The sequence below is a fragment of the Triticum aestivum genome, chromosome 5B (genome assembly GCF_018294505.1).
Source record: "Triticum aestivum cultivar Chinese Spring chromosome 5B, IWGSC CS RefSeq v2.1, whole genome shotgun sequence".
NCBI classification, from domain to species: domain Eukaryota; kingdom Viridiplantae; phylum Streptophyta; class Magnoliopsida; order Poales; family Poaceae; genus Triticum; species Triticum aestivum.
Genome location: NC_057807.1, coordinates 444,391,240 through 444,397,159, shown reverse-complemented (window position 1 = coordinate 444,397,159; position 5,920 = coordinate 444,391,240). Strand labels below are relative to the sequence as shown.

At 43.2% G+C, this 5,920-nt stretch overlaps 2 long non-coding RNA genes across 4 annotated transcripts; one reads left to right on the top strand and one right to left on the bottom strand.

Annotated features, from left to right (window-relative positions):
* The first annotated feature begins 693 nt into the window (after positions 1-693).
* LOC123112357 (uncharacterized) lies at positions 694-5,920 on the top strand. Its single transcript, XR_006455394.1, has 2 exons — positions 694-899; positions 5,464-5,920. It is a non-coding gene; the product is annotated as an uncharacterized lncRNA (long non-coding RNA).
* LOC123112358 (uncharacterized) lies at positions 893-5,391 on the bottom strand. 3 transcript variants are annotated; one of them, XR_006455397.1, is made up of 6 exons: positions 5,088-5,376; positions 4,810-5,002; positions 4,539-4,711; positions 3,656-4,106; positions 3,291-3,499; positions 893-3,163 (listed from the first exon to the last, which is right to left on the bottom strand). It is a non-coding gene; the product is annotated as an uncharacterized lncRNA (long non-coding RNA). The 3 variants fall into 3 exon arrangements; XR_006455396.1 differs by having other exon boundaries at positions 4,810-5,391; XR_006455395.1 differs by having other exon boundaries at positions 3,656-4,088; positions 4,810-5,376.

The window sequence follows — 5,920 nt, the reverse complement described above, 5'->3', positions numbered from 1 at the left end:
AACGAGGGCGGCGGCGGTTCCTCAGGTCCAGCCTCCCGCCTCGTCAGGCCGAAGACGGAGCCGAGGCTCGACCCGTGAAGCGCGAGCACAACAACGAGGACGCCTTTGACGAGGAGGCCGCCATGAAGTGGGCGTGGGAGGACTGGGCATCGACGGAGATGGAGCGCCGTGCCCTGGAGGAGATCGCCGCTCGGCGCCGTGGCCGCAACGAGGGAGACGTCGTCGTTCTCGACGACAGCGACGAGGAGGTGCCGCCACCGGCCAAACCAGTCCGCCGGGGGGACTCCGGGCAGGGGTCCAGCAGGGACGGTTGCGTGAAGAAGGAGAAGGAGGAGGACGACGGTGGCGACTTCGGCGTGTTCAGCGAGTTCTTTGGCCTCTAGGCGCGACCGTTTTTTTTCTTTTTAATAGACTTATTATTATGTTTCTATTTGTAAAAAACTGTGAACCGTCAAAATATCGACGAATATATGCCCATCAGCCGGCCCCGTGCTGAAAATATCGCCGTTCGGCCCCAAGCGGCGCTTTTTTCTAGCGCGGGGATGCTCTAACTGGTGCACATCTTGGAGGTACAGTGCCATGAGCCAAGAGGCAGGATAGCGCGGCTCAAAAAATCGAACGGCCCACGCGCAGCCGCTCTATCCAGCATCTGGGTATATATAAAACGCAGATGTCAGAAGTTGACCTAGATCCCAGTCAGATAGAACTAGAAGGAGGGGCGGCGGCGGAGCCAAAGAAGGCTTTGCTCGCAGACCATGGAGCCTAGAAAGACGAATGGCAAAAAGGAGTTCATGATAGAGTATCATCCCATATCCGTCGTCGAGAAAGGCACTCCGTCGGTGGATGAGGCGCGCTTCATCAGAAAATATATCTTGGCGGCTTTTATAGAGCACACCTTCGTAAGCTCGTCTTCTCTTTTTTCTTCTTCAGTTCATATTCCACGCCCATATTTCCCGTGTTTAATTCTAGTCTAAGGCTAATTTTTTCTACTAATCTTATAAAAATTGATCTGATGTACCCCCTTTAGTGATCTATAAAAGATCTTATATATATTAGTCTACAGAGGGAGTACTATGTAATTAGTCGAATTCAATAAACTCCAACCGCCCTAGCCTGAAATTAGGGATCCGCGTTTCTAAAGGAAACATCGTCCAAGCGATAGCCTTCCTTTTGCAGCAAAACCAGGACAAAAAAAAAAGTTAGCGCTGACTGAAAGAGAATTGGGGATCGGCTCTAGGGCTTGACCAAATCTCCTCCTCCAACGACCAGACCACCTTCCATTACTTCGGGAAGTAATTGTAATTGTAGGCACAGAATCCCAACCTGCAGCCGAGCGTTACATTTCGGTACAGAGTCCAACTTGTGGCCGACTGTTACATTTCCATGCCTATTATAGGAAGCTTATGGTTTCTAGTAGTTTACTTTTGCCAAGGGGGAGAACAAGGCTGCAGGTGTTGGTTTTGTTTTTCTACAGTTCTCGCTTTATTTTGTATCCCACTAGTAAACATGCCCGTGCGTTGCAACGGGAAGAACACACAGTCCTAACCCATTAATCATGACTTATAACCCCTTACTCCCCCCCACACACATGTTATCTAGGACCTCCTTTTCAGTATGACAGCCCACCCGTTCTGACCCTTATCCTCTTTTCCTTGAATTCAGTATTCGATTGATTTTTGATAAATCGAATTCAATATTTTCAAGATATGCGGAAGTTTTGAAAAATTATGAAAATAAAAAACAAATTGATTGGTTGCAAATTATAGTTTGCTCCAAAAATGGAATAACCAACTAAGTATGACTAATTAATCATGTTAAACTAACAATAGAATTAGGTAAACATTGTCGCGGGTATCTACCTAAACAATAAAAAATAAGCATTAACATACTCTAAATATTCAAAAGGTAAATGTTTGAAACACACAATCTTTTACATTGATTTTGCTGAAAATTTATGTATTTTTTGGATATGGAAGGAGAAATTATAAGACCTAAAAAACTATGGAGAGGCAAATCACTTACATGAGTTTAGATGCAAAGACTCAAGTCGAATCAACAATAGCAATCCATTTTCACTGTGATCAATAATGCGACCATACCGGTATTGGTAGTAGTTAAAATCATTTAAAGATTTGAGATGTACATTCCAAATCCTATATGTGATCCACATACCAATATTATGATATACTTGCTCATATAGCTTTGCTGAGAGCTCCACGTGCATAGTACGCCTATTCAAATTAGTGTCCTAGTATACTCCTTAGAGAACAGAATGAATACAAATTTGCTTTTTTTTTTACTAAAATAGCAACCATGGGAAAAAACATCTATCACCCATTGCATCGAGAAAGAAGTATTGCTGATCACCAAAAAAAGATATTGAAGTGGCCATGAGCCCAAATATAGAATTGTAAGATGCTAATAATGTATGCAGATTTATATTCCTCTATATATTTTCATTATCCCTCTCATCGGAATATAAGGTGCTATACAATTTAGCATGTATATATGTGCAAAGTTAGCAAGTAGCCCGCTATAAATATTGGTCTAAAATAAGGATTGGGTAATAAAACGCAAGACATGCTACACTTCTTAATCTTCGTTTCTTTAAGCCCTTTAGCCTAGCAATAAGCCACATCAAGTGTAGTGAGGAAGATTAGATGGACAATGCTACATCTTATAAAAATATCATCCTCACACAAGACCGTCTGCCTGTAATGTGTTTATCCTGATTCGCAAAAAAAGGTTTTTATCCTGAATTTCGTCCATAAACAGCGAGCATAAACAATTATAAAATCTATGGAAATTAGTACTGTAAATCTGTAATCTTATCATCTTAGTGATGCACAACCAAATATAAAGCTAGATGAGGACGGCCGTTCTGATGTTGCTTGGCTAGCTTTCTATATAACGAGGTTCAGTATAGAATTTTGATATACCTCAATTAGCCCAGCATAATGGTCCCGTGAGGAATGAAATAGGCAACCGGGAGGCTGATATGCTTACACACCATCAACATAAGATAGTTTCTCATAAACTACATCCGTGTATGACCATGGGTAACATCTGAATTCCTCAAATCAGTAGGTATTCTGCAGACTTGATTCTCCATAAAAATATGACAAACATGCACACCTCTAGAGTTCTTTCTTCTCTGAAAAATCTGAAAACATACCAAGATCTGATTATAGAATAAAAAAAATTGATCCGTTGAATAAGAAATTCGTACGAATATACATGACAAAAACTGAGATCTCAATTGTTCATTTCTAAAGAAATTTGAGTCACACCTCAAATCTTCAGGCAGAGGTAGTCTGTTGTAGGCACAATCATAAATTTGCTAAAACCCTGTCGTGCAAATTACCAACAGAAAATTTGACTTCCTTTATCTATTGGAGGCTTACTGGATTCAATATCCATCTAACATCCTCAAAAGATGAGGTTGTTGGGGAGTTCTCTATGAATCAGAGCCTGCTCCAAAGCCTGTTGTGCAGTGATCCTACAATCAAACAGAAAGGTACATTCTGTAATGTGTATTATGAAAGAACTGACGGACCATTCAGTTTTCTCTAATGCGATGAATTTTTCAACCATTACCAATGCGCAGACCTTTGATGATTCAACTCACATTAACCATGTAAATATAGTGGGGTACCTTGTTTTCGACCATTAGAGAAACTTCCAGTTATGCCTCGCCGGCCACAGTCTCTACACGACACCACTGCCCTCTCCTTGTCCTTCTTCTTTGCTCTCTCCCTTTTTGAACTCTTCTCTCTCGCTGGGAAGCAAATCCCATGACGCTTTGTGCAGGCAAGTAGCTTAACAACACTAATGAGACTGAATGTGCAAACTACAGGAGCACCAAGATACAGGGATATTACTGTCGGACGCGACCGTCAACAAATTCAACTCTAGTGTTAATAATTGTTGCCCGTAGGAAATAAAGCATCCTCTTTAATAGTTTGTTGCCTCATTTGTAGAAGTCGAAGTCTGTCTAAGGCTTCTTGAAGTTTGTTCGGTAACCCTTCTCGAAGTCCTTGGGCAGGATAACATTACCGATTTTTGCGGATAACAGGCATGCCAGCTTCCTGTCAAATAGCAGCAAACTGAAAACGAATGTCACAGTGAATAACACACAGGAGGAGGCAGAAAAGGGGTGCCTAATTTACACAAGCAATTACATAACATCTCATAATCAGGCGTTGCTACTGCTATTATAGGTGTCAATATATATGAAACAAATGTATGGTTAGCAGGAGGCCACCCGTCGACAGAATTAACATGACAAAAGGGCCATCAGCTTTCCCCCAAAATGGCAGATCCGCTGCTTACTGCTCACGAAAACATCCGACCTTATGATCAAGTCGTCCGCCTATATTTCTGATCTCATTCGTTTTCCGCATTTACTATGATAAGCTTTTAAGAGTAAATGATTTAGAAATCATTATCATTTTCTAATTAAGCTGAGGCAATGAAATTTCCTATGCTGAAGTTGTACAAGTGAAAAAGAATGTTCAGGATAATGAAAAGGCACTCACATCATCAGCATTGATTTTATCCTGTCTTGAGACAATCTTCCAAATCAACTCACATTAGCACTGATTTTATCCTGTCTGGAGACATGATCTTCCAAATCAACCTCGTCACTCAAGTTCATCCTAGCATACAAACAAATCAACCTCGTAACTCAAGTTCATCTTAGCATACAAACCTGAAAGAAAGGAGGTCATCCTATTTATCAGATGCAAACAAAACATGATCTCAGAAAGGATCAAGAAACTAATATTTCAATAGTTAAATTGAGCAGACCGCAGCCATTGCGATGCTCCTGCTTGCTGGAGTGGTGGAGGTCGGATTGAAGGCGTGGTGGTGGTGGACCATGACCAGCATGGGTCGGTGGACTCCGTCCTAGGGGCAGCGCACACCCCGACCTCAACGCCCGAGCTCCTCCTGAGGAGAGATGCCGCCGCCGTGAGCCATGTCTCCTGCCCAAGCCATGCGCCTGCATCCGCGAGTGCGCGCGCCGGAGAAGATTAGGAGAGGATGGGGAGGGGAAGAAGAACAGGGCGACGGAGGGCGGAAAAGACCGGGGGAGGGCGGAGAGGGCCGGCGGCGGCGGAGGCTAGAGAGGAACGGCGGCGGAGTCGGCAGATCCGCAGCGGCGAGCGGTGGTGGGGCGACGATGGGGCGAGGGCAGCGGCAGATCCGTTCGTGAGAAGGAGAGGCGCTCGGGCTATTGGGGACTCCGGGTTGATTCTTAAGGAGGTCAGGGACTTTTTTGCAATAACGAAGCGTTTTTCCCAGTTCCACTTAAAAAGGGAGTGCGGGTTCAATTATCAAAAGGCACAGGGACTTTATTGCAAAAATGGCGTGACGGTAAACCCGACAGACTCAACCCGTGCTTTATTATTAGGGAAAGATATTGTTCACTATCTAATGTTTTTTTTATTATTTACTATGCAGAACCTTTTATTTGTGGCGACTCTTGCCGGCTATATCTATCTGATGTTTGGTGCCCTCATGTACTGCAAACTGTTGTATGCGGTCTTTGCAATTCTTCTTATGTCGCCATACTTTATAGTGATGCTCCATGCGTTACCCTTATTGAAGGGGTTTTACAAAGAGAGGTATGCCACGTAGGCAGCTGATGCTGACTTGTGGCGTGTGCCAGCTACGAAGACTATAATGCCAAGCATGAATAATAGGCGCAATACCAGGTAGTTCCGAGGTGACCAGGTGCCCTTCATTGATTATGTTCTAAGGTTTTTGTGCACCATAGAACATGGAACTGGTGGTGATTTTTATTGTTTTTATGGTGCTACCTCTGAGAAACGGAACCTTATTATTTGAGTTCGTCGGTTGAAAACTTCCCTTGTAAATACTGAATCCTATTTGCCTATGGTAATGTCATTGAACACTA